The 15,991-nt window shown below is 38.0% G+C and overlaps 1 protein-coding gene across 1 annotated transcript in view; it reads left to right on the forward strand.

Annotated features, from left to right (window-relative positions):
• SEMA5A (semaphorin 5A) overlaps positions 1-15,991 on the forward strand; it is a gene marked incomplete at both ends in the record, with an annotated part of 243,572 nt that overhangs the window by 67,804 nt on the left and 159,777 nt on the right. The gene's annotated exons all lie outside the window — the stretch shown is intronic.

Below are 15,991 nucleotides of genomic sequence, written 5' to 3' on the forward strand. Positions count from 1 at the left end.
ACTGATGCTATAACTACTGTATACTGGAAGTTGCTCATGTGAGCATTAAGAGGTATTTGGTGGGTTACTGGCTAGTTAAAATGTGCTAATTTGGTTAGCAAATTTAGTGAGCTAATTCCACTATAGGGGAGTTCACGGATATGTTTGGAAGGAAGGAATTCAATTGATGAGTACAAAAATAATTCCTAACTGCCATTAATCCAGTGCAGCAGTTTGTTGGCAGTGGATTTGGGACAGTGGAGTAAGAGAAGATGATGAAAACTAGAAAAGACTCAAGCCTTATGTCTTCCTTTTCCTATTTTTGCTTACTGATGTGATAGCTTTTAGTTTACATTACTTTTAGTTCAGGTGCTTTCAAATTCTGTTAATACAGCTGTGCTTTCTGTGTTCTCCTGCTCCAGCAGTTAATTCCGACTGTAAGGGGGACAGTCAGTGCTCTATAATGAAGCATATACCCATCTCATTTTGGAATACCTCTTTTTCTTTCTATAGGTTATTCATTTGCTTTAATATTGCTACTATTGGTGTTACTGTTGTTATTAGTACTAGCAGTAGCAGTTTATCTTTAGGGAATGCATAATGTTCTTGCCAAGGGCATTTTTTTTGTGAGGAAGAATTTGTTTTGAACAATTGAGTTCTCTTGCCTGAGGACATCAACCATCACTGTAAAGTTATTGAGATGTTATTGAATTGTCCCAGAAAAATAAGCAAAAAAAAAGAAAAAGGCAAAATCCAGCTCATGTGCATTCATAATCCTGATTGTATTCTGAAGTTTTGCTACCCTAATAACTTTGTAAAATCAGAAGTTTTTTTCTGGTCAGGCACAGAGTAGAACTTCTCAAAAAGCTGTCTACTATGGTATCTTATTTTCACCCCAATCACTTTTGTGATATAGTGTATGGAAGAAGAAAGAGGCAGAAAAGAGTTTTACAAATGGAAGGATTGAAAATGTTTATTTTCCTCTACTCTCATTCTTACAAATAAATTCTTTTGCTCATATTTTCCTCTCTAGCACAGGAAAATTTCAGTCTAAATGGTGGAGGTTTGGAGATTTCAGAAAGATGTGAAGTACCAGGAAGAGTTAGAAGCAGATTATTATACTAAAGCTTTAGTTAGCCTATTGATTAGTCATAAAAATACAATGTGTGTTAATGGATCTTCATAATTTTCAGTGTTATCCAATCTATCATGTAAGAGTAGAAAAATGTGTACGTTTTTGGAAGAGTGATTAAAAACCAAAGAAGGTGTGAAGGTATGCATCAGAATCAATGCTTTTAAGAGCTAAAGTGGCTGTGAGAAGAACTTTTTTTTTTTTCTCCCTGAACTGATTTCTGGCAAGTGGAGAACATAATGAATGAAGATTTTAGGTGATTTGAAGAGGGCAGCATGCAAACAATAACCAAAGAAAGTGCAGAATCGAAGCAAAAAAAGTGCCAAACACATATCATAATTTAATTTAAAAATATGTAAAATTTTTATCTAGTTACATTTGTATAATGTATCTCTATAATATATACACCCATGTAATAATTTCATTATTCCAATAGAGTGGCATGACACTTGAGCTTTTGGATTTTTTTGTTGCTACTGTTTCTCAGTGGAGTGGCTGACCCTTGCTTGCATGCAACTCACATTGAACTCTCTGCCATATCTCTTTATAGCATAGATTTTGTGGGATTAACTGGGACTGCTTTCTTGCAGTGCTGCAACTTTCCAAATTATTTTGAATTAAAAGAAAGGTCTCTAGCTATGAATGTTTTTTGGAGCAGGGAAAAGTGTGAAGGAGGCTGGAAGCGGCAGAGAGGAGATGTTATGGGCTGATGGCAGCCCCCCGTTCCCCATGCCCTGCGCTGCTGGGCAGGAGGAGGTAGAGGAGTTTGAAGTGTAGGGATGAAGTTGATCCTGTGAAAAGGTGGTGGTGGTGGAGAAATGTTTTAAAGATTTGTCTTTGTTTCTCACCATCCTATTCTAGTTTTAATTAGCAACAAAATGAATTTATGAGAAAGTGGCTGGGTGGGCATCTGGCAGCCAGCCAAGCAGCTTACATCCTTGCATGGGTTTTTAATGTACACACGCTCTTCTTTCTGTCCCACCTTCCCTCTCCTTTCTCCATTAACTCACAGTGTGACAGAACTCAGAGGGTTGTGATCAGCGGCACAGAGTCTAGTTGGAGGCCTGTAACCAGTGGTGTCCCCCAGGGGTCAATACTCGGTCCAATTTTGTTTAATATATTCATTAATGACCTGGATGAGGGGACAGAGTGTATCCGCAGCAAGTTTGCTGATGATACCAAACTGGGTGGGGTGGCTGACACCCCAGAGGGCCGTGCTGCCATCCAGCGTGACCTGGACAGGCTGGAGAGCTGGTCAGAGAAGAACCTAATGAGGTTCAACAAAAGCAAGTCCAAGGTCCTGCACCTGGGGAGGAAGAATGCTAGGCACCAGTATAGGTTAGGGGCGGACCTGCTGGGAAGTAGCTCTGAGGAGAAGGATCTGGGGGTTGTGGTAGACAGTAAATTATCCATGAGCCAGCAATGTGCCCTTGTTGCCAAAAAGGCCAATGGAATCCTGGGCTGCATAGGGAAGAGTGTGGCCAGTAGGTCGAAGGAGGTCATTCTCCCCCTCTGCTCTGCACTGGTGAGGCCACAACTGGAATACTGTGTCCAGTTTTGGGCTCCCCAGTTCAAGAGGGACAGGGAACTGCTGGAGCGAGTCCAGCGAAGGGCAACTAAGATGATTAAGGGCTTGGAGCATCTCCCTTATGAGGAAAGGCTGAGAGAGCTGGGACTCTTTAGCCTGGAGAAGAGAAGGCTGAGGGGAGACCTTATTATGGCGTACAAGTATCTAAAGGGTGGGTTGAAGGAGGATGGAGCCAGGCTCTTTTCAATGGTTCCCAGTGACAGGACGAGGGGCAATGGGCACAAGTTAGAACACAGGAAGTTCCGTTCAAATACACGGAAACACTTCTTTACGGTGAGGGTGACAGAGCACTGGCACAGGCTGCCCAGGGAGGTTGTGGAGTCCCCTTCTCTGGAGATTTTCAAGACCCGCCTGGATGCAGTCCTGAGTAATGTGCTCTGGGCAATCCTGCTTTAGCAGGGGAGTTGGACTAGATGATCTCTAGAGGTCCCTTCCAACTCTGAAACTCCGTGATTCCGTGATTAGAATTAATATTAAGTGTCTGAATTCAAAGCACCATGATTAACACAGAATACTGATAGCTTGGATGAATTTTGCAAGAAATTATCTAGTATTATTTCTAAGATCCTGGCTAGGGAAGAAAGCATTTTTTTAAATCCATTAAAAAAGTTATGGGGACATTGTCCTTGAAAAGATCTGGCAGTGAGACAGGACCTGCCTTATGTTACTGATGAGAAGTCCCTCTTCTGCTTGAGAAATTGTTTATGTAGATTCTCAGTCACAGGTAACATGCAGGCCAAAAGGATGTCTCTAGCCTGGCTTTAAAAATGATGATCACTCAGTTTCCTTTACCACACAGAGCAAGCAGGATTCACTGATGTGCCTGCTCCTTTTCTTGTAGGATAGTTTGTGTCTTGTAAAGCTTAAGTGTGAGTATTCATCTCTTTCATTTAACATAGACTCAGGTCCTAGTCCTGTAGGTAAAGCCTTATTCTTTCCTTGAAGATTTCAGGCAGTATAAGAGTCTATGTGCTGGGAAACCGTTGAAAATTCAGGGCTGAAATGTACTTCAAGAGAAGTTATCACAGGAAAGTCTCGTTTGTTTCTGTCCAGTTTAAGCCTTTAAGCCTCAAATATCTTCCCTGAGGAGGCTGTAGCCTTGCTTACATCGCAAATTAATTTTAAATATGTTAGTTCCCTCTTCTTCTTTAAATCTTTGTTCTTTACGTCTTCCCCCCCCCCCCCCCCCCCCAACTCCCTAACTCTTTTTTATTTGTAGCCATTCTACTTTCAGAGTGAAAGAAACATGTCTGTAGATGCAAGCTTTACCATAAGGCTTGGGCTCTCTGTGAATTTTTATGTGTTCCTTGAATTTGGGTAAAAGAACTGGGTAATTTCAGTAGTCAGTGAAAAATTTCACCAGGTGTTTCACATTGGAGAAAACCTCCAGCGCAAGGAGAGGTTACAGAATCTGCAAACAGACTGAGATTATTCAGAATGTCACCATTAAAATTCCACAATATCTTTCAAAAGCACAAGTCTTCTTTCTTGAACTCTGTGAGTTTTGATTTGGCTGCTGTTAATACCTAGAGCTTCTTAAGTGTGTCTCACACTGAATATTGCAGAGAAATGCTAAGCAAATGCTTGTGCCATTGAACTGTTTTAAAATAATGCATATTCCTCCCTGCACCTTAAGGCAGATACAAATCCAGTGGTGTTTTTTCTATGAAGTTTTTTTTTCTTCTTTTTTTAATTTATTTATTTTGAACAGAGATAAAGATTATTCCCCCCCCTGAATACTGAGACATCTTTGGTGTACATTAAACTTAAAATAGAAAATTAATTTTGAGGTTTTGGAGCTTTCTGACTTTGCAGCTTTGTAGAGGAACACTCAGAATAGCCTCATCAGAGTTTCAAACCCATTTCACTATTCATAGGAAAGTAAGAGCTATAAATAAATGGACTTTGGGTTAATTCTGAAGTTCTTCATTACTTCAGGCATAAGCTAAGGGAGTTTCCTATTATAAGCTACTGTGCAGAAGTGTAGTCCCTTTTCTATAGTGAATATTGAGAATGTTTACAATTTCTAGCTTTTCTTCTGTTGTTCTTAGACAAAACTCCTTTTCATTTTGGAGTGTTTTCCTATAGTAAAAGCTCTGAGTTTTGGAACACTGGCTTCAAAGGACTCAATTCAGCAGAAAAAGCACAGGAGAATTTTTAAGAAATAATTGCTAGTAATAAAGTTTTTGTTACTTTCTGTTTATAATGCAAAAGTAGTATCCAATATAAACCAGTGTTAAAAAGCTAAGACCGATAACATACCCACCAGGGGAGAAATTGTTAATAAGGTATAATTTGATGGGGGAAAGCTGATGGTGCCTGCAAAAAGAAGTAAGAGCCCCATGGCTGCATAGAAGTGCCTTATTAACAGTTGCCCTGGGCATCCTGTTGAATGAGCTTTATTGATTATATTTATATAGCTACCTCTGCTGAGGTGTCAGCTTCTGGGAGAAAAATACCAGATTACAATATTGTTCTTCCAATGTAGCAATCAAAGGGTTTCTAAACCAAGAAACATTGAAAAGAGGCTACAGAAAGAGGAGAACACACAGCTGATTCAGAAATAATTTTTTTCAATTAGGCTCCCTCTGTGAGATTATTACTAAAATTTGTGTGTGTCACTGAAATTTAGAAGATATTTTCTCAACACTTAAGGGCTCCTTTACTTTGACTTTCTTGATACAAATTAAGATTTGAGCTTTCTGTCATTAGTTTTAAGGGCCTATCACTTTTCTAGTTTAATTCATGGATATGGGTGTTGCTCTTCAAGGTTCTGTCTCATCTATGATACCAGTGTGTTTGCCTTGCTTCCTCAGTTCTCCCATGGCTACCTTCTCCCTATATAGCTTCCAGAAAAGTGCCAACAAAGACAACTGTGTTATTTAGAACTGCAGGCATGGGTCTTTGGGGAAGTGTGATGTTATTTTACACATATTTGGGATTTTTTCACTTGAAAAATGAAAAAAAAGAGAATGCAGTTAGAAACTTTTGCCAAATTACTAGCATTATAAAATAATCTAGGAGCTCATCAGTAAAACTCTTCGCAAAGAATCTGATACATTTAGCTAGGCATCAGTGTTTTATGAACTACTTTCTCTTTCTTTGTTCATGAATCTCTAATGCTAATGGTTCATGCAGTAATAACATACAGAATTCCAAGTCTGTACACCAGGCATCATATCACACAGATTGTGATTGTTTTTCCCCTCCTCCATTGATTTGAGAACAAAAGATCATTTGCAAAAATTATCAGAGCTTCACCTGTCACAGTGTGGCTTTGGGTGCACAGCAAATAATCACTGAGTGGCATGGGCATATACTGAATGGCTATCAGTTATTTATTAACTTGCATTGCATAAATACTTTTTAGCAGTCTAGTTAATGATTGTGTAACGCAGCCAACCTATTGTTATGACTACTCATATATTACTGTCAGATAGTAGGTTACATGGGATTACATAGGTCCATCAGTAGTGTTTTCTACAAATGTGCTCATGACCATTTATAGCAGATTTTTCAGGTTTAAAACAACTGTCAATAATTTATCAAATCTATGAAAATTTAATCGCAGTTTGAAATAAGCATTGTCAATTTAATCTTTCACACACTCTTAGAAAGTAATGATTATTTTTTCATCTGTCTGCTGTTAAGAATCTGGTTGATTGATAGTGGAAATCATCCACTGAGGAAACTGAAAGCACACTCAGTGACTTACCTTCCTTACGAGAGGTATTTTGATGGACTAAGGTTTGTGGTGGTTGGCAATAAACTGAGGCAAATAAAATTCCCTGGCTCTAGAGTGTTCTACCTGCAACGCACCCTCTAGATGCAAGTGCACAAGGACCACAAAACTTATCCCCCTTTATCACATCTTCTTTGTTGTTGTTTTCTTTGGAGCACATTGGCTGCAACCCTTAGGCTGAGTCTAAAGGTTGAGTAGAGCTTCCTATAACTGTCCGATGTCTGCTGAAATATGAGGTCAGTGGGGAGGTAAATATGAGGGAAAAAGTTGGAGATGAATTGCTAAGATAGGATGATGAGGATTGTTTCGGTGACTGCTTTTCCAAGATTCCTTGTCAACGTGGAATGAGGTAAATGCCTTTATACATAACAGGGGTAGTTCTTTCCCTCTGATCATAGAATCATAGAATCGTCGAGGTTGGAAGGAACCTTGGAGATCATCAAGTCCAACCATTAATATGACTGCCAAAAACACCACTAAACCATGTCCCTAAGCACCACGTCTACCTGTCTTTTTAATACCTCCAGGGGTGGTGACTCAAGCACTTCCCTGGACACCCTGTTCCAATGTTTGATTACCCTTTCAGTAAAGAAATTTTTCCTAATACCCATCCTAAATCTCCCCTGGAGCAAGTTGAGGCTGTTTCCTCTTGTCCTATCGCTTGTTACCTGGGAGAAGAGACCAACCCCCACCTTGCTACGACCTCCTTCCAGGTAGTTGTAGAGAGCCATAACATCTGCCCTCAGCCTCCTTTTCTCCAGGCTAAACAACCCCAGTTCCCCCAGCCACTCCTCATAGGACTTGTGCTCTAGACCCCTCACCAGCTTCGTTGCCCTTCTCTGGACACGCCCCGGCACCTCAATGTCTTTCTTGTAGTGAGGGGCCAAACAGCTCTAAGTAGCCGTTCTATTGTCTCTGCAAAAATGGCCAATGATTACTTATTTGGATCTTAATGTTTATCTTTTAGAAATGGCATAGAAATGACCCACTCATTTCACATAGCTAATACTAGGTTACCAGATGTCACTGACCTCCACTAATTAATAACTTAAATGTTGTTTGACACATAGAGGTGACCTAGAGGTGACAAGCTCCATGTGTCATTGACATTACTCTAGACCACTCACTTGTGTCAAAAAAAGAGAAAAATGAACTTACATTCAGGCTTCTTCATAGCCTCACCGTTATCTCAAATGTTCACGATGAAATTGTGGTTTAAAGTTGCATTATAGGCCTCCTTCTTCCCTCTGCTTCTTTTATTGCAATGGGAGTACATGATGTTCTCTTGCAGATTTTTTGTATTCTGAGCAGATACTCTCCTAATTCTCCTGTTTGTCTTTCTCACCCTTGATTTCTGTATAATTTAACAGTGCAGCTACACTCCAGTGATTTTCCTAGTAGCTATAGGTTCAAGCTTTCCTGTTTTAATAAGCATCTTTTGCTCTTCGTTTTTAATGAGAATTTTTGTCTGCTGTTCTTTTTTCCTTTTCTCCACAGCTCACAATATTATGTGTTGATGACACTCATTTATGTGCCTCTTTACTTTTTATTCTTCTCCATATTCTCACTCTTATTCTCACTCTTTTGCGTCTCAGATTATCTTAGTGTTTGTCAAAAAAAAAATCCAATTATTTTTAAGTAAATATAATCAAAATAGAAATGTCTTTGTTTCTTCTTTCCCGGAGTGAACTGTCAGTTATGCTGCCATGAACTCTGTTGCCAACTCTGTGGAAATTTGGTGGTGTTTTTCTTACTGTGTTCCATTTTTGCCCCATCCACTTTCTAAATGTCTTCTATATCTATGTGTTATTCTTAAATGGCAAGAAGAAAAATTAATATTGTTTTTTTCCAAAGTCACCTTTCTTTCTGATCGATTAATTTAACTAGTCAGATGTAGAAAATCTCGTGTTTGTATCTCTGTGCTGTTGAACCATTTATTTCTTTACCGGCTTTTCACTAAACAAGCTGTACAAATTGGTGGTTCTTACATTTCTTCTGTTGTTAGCATTCTGCATTCTCTCTGCTTTCATTTCTCTAAAATCTTCTTACCTTGATTTGGTTTCATATTTAATGGACATATATTTCTTAAAGTTCCTTCAACTATTTTTGTCTCTTTGCTGTCTTGTAAGATGCCATTTTTAGGCTAACTGTTCAAAATATTTTTTTATTGTAAATGAAAATTATTATAAAGTCACTGTAGTGTTTTCTCTAGAACTATAGATGTGTATTACTATGAACAGAACCAAGACTGCTGTCACTAAAGCCTAATGGCAAAACTATTTGAATAAATAACTAAAAAACAAATGAAAATTATGATAAAATTGTTATTCTGTTCCTGGTAAGACATTTTGTACAAAATTATATAGATACATATAGTCATACAAAGATTTCTTTTTTGTATTCTCAGTTATTCAGTATGACTTAGAAGATGTTATAAATGTCATCCTCCACCATATCTCTCAGGTTCATCTGTTTTTGTGAGCTCCTATCAGGAAGCTATAATACAGCTGTCTTGGACATCTCAGGGGCAAGATACAGTACGTTGACTGCGCCTCTCAGAAATTATTTCAGGACGGGTTTTGATTTGCACAGTCTTTTGAAGTGTTATACCTTCCCTGACTGTCTGTGGCTGAAAGGTGAGGAGCGCTGATTGCTGGGCTGCTTCTTTAATCCCGCACCCTGTGCCAGCGTGGCTGTCTTGAACAGCACGTTAGTACGGGGCGAGACGGCACACCTTCCGGTGCCGCTGCTTCCTTTCCCATTTCCATGTTTCTTAGCAGCAGTGGGCAGGTGTACAGGAAAATAAACTTCTGCCTGCCTACGCTCAAGGCCCAAACCAACATTTTGTGGCGCTCTGGTGCCAGGGGACTCTTCTTTTTCTACTTATTCTGTTATTTAACCTAGAGGGTTGAGCAGTGTGAAGTTACATTCATGTATCTTTCCCTTCTTTGAAATAAAGAGAATCCTGACATTTCTCATCGGCACCTAGAAGTTCACAAGACTATTTGAAAAAAAAAAAAAAAAAACACCTGAAATGTTGCGTTCAAAAGATCCTGGAGCCTACTAAAATCAATCTTTTTGCCAAAAAGCAAGAAACGCTTTAAAACTCACTGTGCTAACACAGATGTTAAATCTTAGAGGGTTCACATATAATTTATTCAATACATTAAACTTACTATATGTAGTATAATTTCAGAATGTGCATTAAAAATATGTTATGAAATCTCATTCCTACCTGCTGAATGGCTGCCAAATTTGGTAATGCAAGAATATTTTGTTGTTTTAGCCCTTCAGCACAATCCTGCATTCAACTTTTAAATGTACATAAAAACATTAAAAGCCTCAAAATGCTGGATTGGAACATTCAAAACTTTGAAAGTCCCAGTGCAACAGTTTGGGTTTTTTGAATAGCTCTCTGGGAGCAGGACTAAAAACCCTAGTTCTGAACCTACTCAAGTTTTGAGTTACAACTTCCAGGTTTGGAACAGTATTTTCTTCTATAAACTCGTCTCTGTTAAATATAAACCAAATGGATGTTTTGTGACATTTAGAAATCTTTGCAGAAGACAAAAAGAGGAATGCACAGGTGGGTGGGTAGGTGGCATTTCTGAAAGTTCAGTCTTGGGCAAAGTCTTGTGTCATGCAAGTCAGTGAAATAGCCCAACACTGAGGGTTTGTGAAAGATTTAGTAACTTTAAATTCTTCTCTATTATGCTTAATTTTTTCTTTTAGTTTTATATTAATTCTGACAATTTTCAACAATTACTTATTTGCATAGTCAATAAAATAAGCTAATTAAAACTTTGGCTACTTCATGAATAGGCAGGGTGTGTGTTCTCACTTTTTTATATACTTCAGGTTAGTATATTTGAAATAAATTGACATCAGCTCCTTCAAACCATATAAGGATTCATATATTACATGCTTTAAGTATGAAATGATATATCTATCAGGGGATCTCGGTTCTTATTGAATTCCACCCCCTGGAAAATTTGAGCATGTTTTGATGTTTATTTTCATATATTTCACCCTGCTTACTTTATAAGAAACTGTAATTTTGTTCACTGTGGATGAACAGTAAAAGCTGATTCTGAACAAATGAAAACACACATAATGTTATTCCCAGGAGAATTGGCTGTTTCATGCGGTAATTAGTGGCAAGATACTGCAGTGACTGTAGCCAATTAGTAAAGTCGTCCATATGTTGTTGGACTTCTTGTATGAGCTGCTGGCCTGTAACTTCATATGAAAGCCTAACCAGCCTGCCTTTAGTCCCCAGAAACCAGCTTTTCCTTTTCGGTGAGCCCAAAGGGAAAGCTGCGTTAAAGGGAAGTTCCTTTTTAATATTTTACTCTAGTTTTTTCCACAAAGGATGGTCACTCTCCGAAGTTGACTGTTTGTCAGGAGTCTATTGGCAAGATAGACAGCTCCAGCAATAAAGTCTGCAAGGACGAAGGGTAATGGCTCTATGGAAAGCAAGGAAAATGGTTCCTCTGAAGTATAGAGAGGTATAAATCTTTCTTAAGTGGCTTTACATATTTGCTGGAAGCAAGGATGTCATTATACCCAAGCACGCCTTAAAATTTCTGGTAACCATCAAAACCACCACTAACTCTGCTGCTGCTAATTTGCTGCTAATGTCTTGCTGGTATACTTCTCTGTGGCTACATTCTTTCTTTGTGTTTACGATCCTGACACTTTTTTTACGGCCTCTTTAAACTCAGCTTTTGGACTCCAGCATACATGTTCATTGAGAGCTAATTAGGCAGGCTGCAAGACACCATCACCAAACAAGTCACAACTTTTTGAAGTCATTCCATTGCTGGACTGGTATGAACAATAAGGTGATATTGCTCATATTTGTTGACATATATTATTATGGCTATTGCCATTATACCCCAGCTCCCCAGGGTATTGTTTGAACACATGATATAAGAGATGAGAGCAAGCAGATAATGAAAAAGGAAAAAGGAAATATCTTGTAGTTGTTAATTTTTGGCATTGTGTAATTAAAACATCTTCTTTAATGTTATTCTTGCCAGTATCTAATTAGCAGAGCCATCTGTCTAAGAAGTACTGGACCATCTGTCTGGAATACTGTTCCGTTCATTTTTTTGGTTCTTGACTAATTAACTTCTTTCCCTATGAAATGTAAGAGTACATTCTGTTTCTACACTTCAAAGAAGTTCATATATAAAAATACATAAGAATGTGTACCCGTCTACATGTACATGTTATAAGTATCTGTGTAGCTATAGGAGTATAGTTCTTCCAGGAGATCTGATTGTACGCAGTTATGTGTGCAGCTTCCACTGTAGGTGGAAGCCATGCGTATTTTGTTGACCTGTTAATAAAACTAAAACATATCTCACTTAGCACATTCTAATTGACCAGTTCTTTCTTGACTGTGTTCAAATTTCAAATTTCCTGTCTGCATTTACTGATCAAAGTTATAACTGTAGAAAGAAGCTATATTAAAGTTAATTACTTCGGGGTTTGATTTTTTCGTCCCTTTTGTATTTTGTATTTTTTCCAGAAAATCATAGAATAATTTAGGTTGGAAGGGACCTCCAGATGTCTTGCTTGGGGACTTACTTTGTTGCTGCATGTTGGGCATGAAGAGAACCCCTTGACAGTTATTTCTTAAATGGGAGGGACATGTGAACATTATTCACTGCTTCTACACTTCCCATGATTCTCTTTTATTGTTCTTCTAAGGTATTTGGATACATCAGTTTAGATAGGAGATTCTCTTTTGGTTTCCATTTGAGTTATTTTTTTTGCATTTAGTTTGCCTGCTGAAGATACAATAGTTTAACTTTTAAGCAAGACACCGTTCACCCAAACAGAGAAATATATTTGTTGTTCTAAAGAATATGATTCATTTTAATACCGTAGTTTTTAACTTAACATAGATGGGTGTTGGATGTATGTTTTTCTTCATTTTGAACATAATAGATTCATTGTATAGTTTGAGTTGGAATTTGTTTCTTCTCTGGCTGGAATTTCTCTCCTCCCGTTACCCTTTGAAAATGCCAGGAGAGATTTCTTTTGAAGTTTTTGAAGCAGTTTACAAACATCAATGATGTAATGTTTAAAACACTGATATAGTTATTTACAATTGAGCTTTTTCAAAAAGATGCCTGCCGTCAGTTTGAAACTTGAGTTCAGATGTAGGGTTAAGTGTGTACCAAAGCCGTGTTTCTGTTCAGTCTGATTTTCTGTCAAATCTGCATGGAGCAGATTTTCTGTCAAATCTGCATATTTTTTTTTTAATTGAAGAATACAGTATGTGTTCAAATGTGAACTGTGACTTCCTCATCAGAGTACACTGGGTCAAATTCAAGTTGTACTTGCAAGTTCAGTCTTCAGTCGTGGCCATGCTGACTTTCACAGGGCTAAAAATTTCACTGTGTACATTTTGCACTGCTCTATTGGTGACTGTTACGTAATTAAGGCTTATTTAGGTCTACTAGAACATAGTCATGCTGAAGATTGGGAAATTAGAAACAAACTAAGCCGAGGCATTAAATTCACAGAAGTGCCTGAAAGACCATATTGACAGCAGGATTTGTAAAAGCCATGTCTCTGTAAACAGTGTCACCTTGCTATCAGAAACAGCCTGATGTGCTACCTTAAACCCTACCCCTTAACCTATGCAGCTACGTTCTTTGCGGAGATGCATAGCAGTAGCCAATGTACTACCCATCCTTATTTTCTCTATCACTAATGTTCAAATCCATGTTTCCCTTTTCCCCAGAACGAATAAACTTCAGTGTCTATAATTTGGCCCAATGAATTTTGTTGCCAGCTCAAGTAGAATTACAATATTAATTAAAAACAGTACACAAAATGCCAAAGGTTGTATTTTGCCTTTTGAAAACTGGAGCTTCTTATTAAGAAACATAGGAAAGAATAGATCCTAACAGGATAAACTTTAGCTGTATAGGCCTTCATAGTGAATCAAATATCCAGCATGGTATGCATATCATATTTGCACTGCTCATCTGAACTTCATGGAAATACCAGCAAATGGTATCAAGCAGAATATGTCAATTTAACATAGCAGTGGATAGCAGAAACATCTTTAGGTAAACATGGTTTTGCACTTGCTTTCTAAAATAACACAATCCATATGTGTCTGTCTGGTCTTTCGGAATTAAAACTTTAAAGTCATAATCTTCTGCTGATGAAAACCACATTGCTATTGTTCTGTTGGGACATTTTGTTTTGTCTTTATGTGCTGAAGATTTAGGACACGTTTTTCTCCTCTCTTTTCCACACTGAAATGACTTTTAACTTGAGGAGTTTTCCACCTGCCTTCTCCCTGTGTATTACCAGTAGGCTGTGTTGAACATCTGAATTTCCATTTTTTGAGACACACCCCACCCCCAAATTTCCTGAAGATTAGAAGAAAAAAATTATCTATATATGGAAACGTTTTTCTATACCTGCTCTTCTCATTTAATCAGCCATAAGACGTAGGTATGCATTACTGGACTACGCGGGAGCCTTAGGGACCAAAGTACAACAGTTTGAACTACTCAGCTTTCTTCAGATGCCTTTGTAATATATTTCATTTGCAGCCTGCTCTGTTATTGTCTCCTCCAGCAGTGGAACCCAGGGCTGTAGGACTACAAGTACACTTGATTTCAAAGATGGCACTTAGCTTTGCCACCGGTGTGTCTGTGCTTCTTTCTTGTCCAGACAATATTACTCCTTTGGCATATGTTGTCACGGACAGGGTTTTCCCAGAGAGTATGCCATTTGGTTAGCTTGCAAGCATATGCACTTATATATAGTTACGGTAGTTTATTCTGTTTGGGTTCTTGTATGTACTGTTAACTATGGTATCCAGAAATATTACATGATTTTTTAATATTTAACATCTTTATTTAAATTATGCATGTCATGGGTGTCAAAGAAAGAGAAGAAATTTTATTTTCAGTTATGCTAATAATGGTGTTAGTGGTTTTGTGGTGTGGTGGTAAAATTATTAACATGTAAGATTTGAGAGGTCTAGCTAAGGTTTATCCTAACTAAAAGAACATTCAACTAGAAGCTAACAGTCTGTGATTATTTCCAACTTACCACTTCTGAGCTAAGGTAATACTGGGTGTGCCGCTCCTACAGGCTCCACCAAGAGCCGTATCCATATTGTCATGTTATTTACCATTTGATTCCTCCTTAGAAGTGTGACAGTTAAGGAGTCCATCCCTTTGCTAACATTGCAATGATTATTTTACTTCACCTCTTTCCTTTTTTCTGAAACATTATATGAGCTGGGACTCTGCGATCACTTGCAGAGAAGAGGGGAGCAGAGGGGGAGATGCTGTCCCAATGTTCTGACTTGTCCTAAATTTTACTTGCATTATTATGCACTTGGAGTCCCCAGATTCTCCAACCTTGATCTGCTTGCAGAGATGTGTTGTATGTTTTTCTCAGCTTTTGTGGAAAACTGGAAGAACTGTCACTTTTGGCTTCTGAATTTCCCATCTCCAAAGTCTGTTGATTTTGCTTTCCAGAACTTTCAGTGCCTGAGAAATGTACTTAATGTGCTTGATTTTTGACATTGTGTAATTTTTGCAGTTCACATCTTTCCCCTTCAAATTACTCTTTTACTGTGGACTTAGAGCCAATTGAAAGCTGGGTGTTCTGTCGCTGAAAATCAATTCATTGGTAAACATTTCATCTTTAATCCAATCTTTCTGTCTTCTTTCTTCCTGCTGTTCATGCTTGTCACATTCTTCTTGATTCCGTTTTGGCAAGAACTTTCCTTCAAACCTTTTTAAGCACCCGTATTCCACTGAGTTTCTACTCTGACCTCCTATTGGTAACTCTTGTGTTTCTCCAGACACTTGAAATTTTTAATGTTGATTAGAGATAATATATTCCGTATTAGAGGCTTGTATCTAGTGCCATATAACATAGATTCAGTGTGTCCTGGTGGATTGATTATGAAATTAGGTGGGTCATCCAAGAGCAGCTTTTTGTACTGTGGTCTATGTTATGGACGTCAATTGCTTTTTGCGTTACAGATTCAAAAAATTTAAGTCATTCCTGATTTTTTGTCTGACACATTGCTGCTTTTTTTTTTATCTAACTCAGTATAAGATTTCTTTCATGCTGCTACATACAGTTTGTTATAAAAGCTAGGGTCATTCACAAGTGGATTCTTCCAGAAGTTTTCAATATATTCCCCAATATGCTGTAGTTGTTCATCTGCAAAAGCAAATGCTGTGGATTGGAAAGTTTGGAATGGAGGAAGAGAAGTAATGGCATTAGTTTTTGTAAGTCTTTTTTTCCTGAAATGGAAAAGCTCGTTCTTGGGCTTGTTGAAACACAAATCAAGAAGACTGCATAGTATACACTTACATACATTTCCCCCCTTAGTTTAAACAGGCTTTCACCCCATTATTTTTATTAATTATAGAGTCTGCTTGCTATTAATGTAGTCTCCATTGAAAGACAGGTACAAAGCATTACCTGTATTAAATCTGAATGAACGGTCTTTCATTATTTCCTTGTAAGTAAAAATGAAAAGGCTGTG

This window comes from Vanellus vanellus, assembly GCF_965231255.1.
Source record: "Vanellus vanellus genome assembly, chromosome: 2".
In the NCBI taxonomy this organism is placed as follows: domain Eukaryota; kingdom Metazoa; phylum Chordata; class Aves; order Charadriiformes; family Charadriidae; genus Vanellus; species Vanellus vanellus.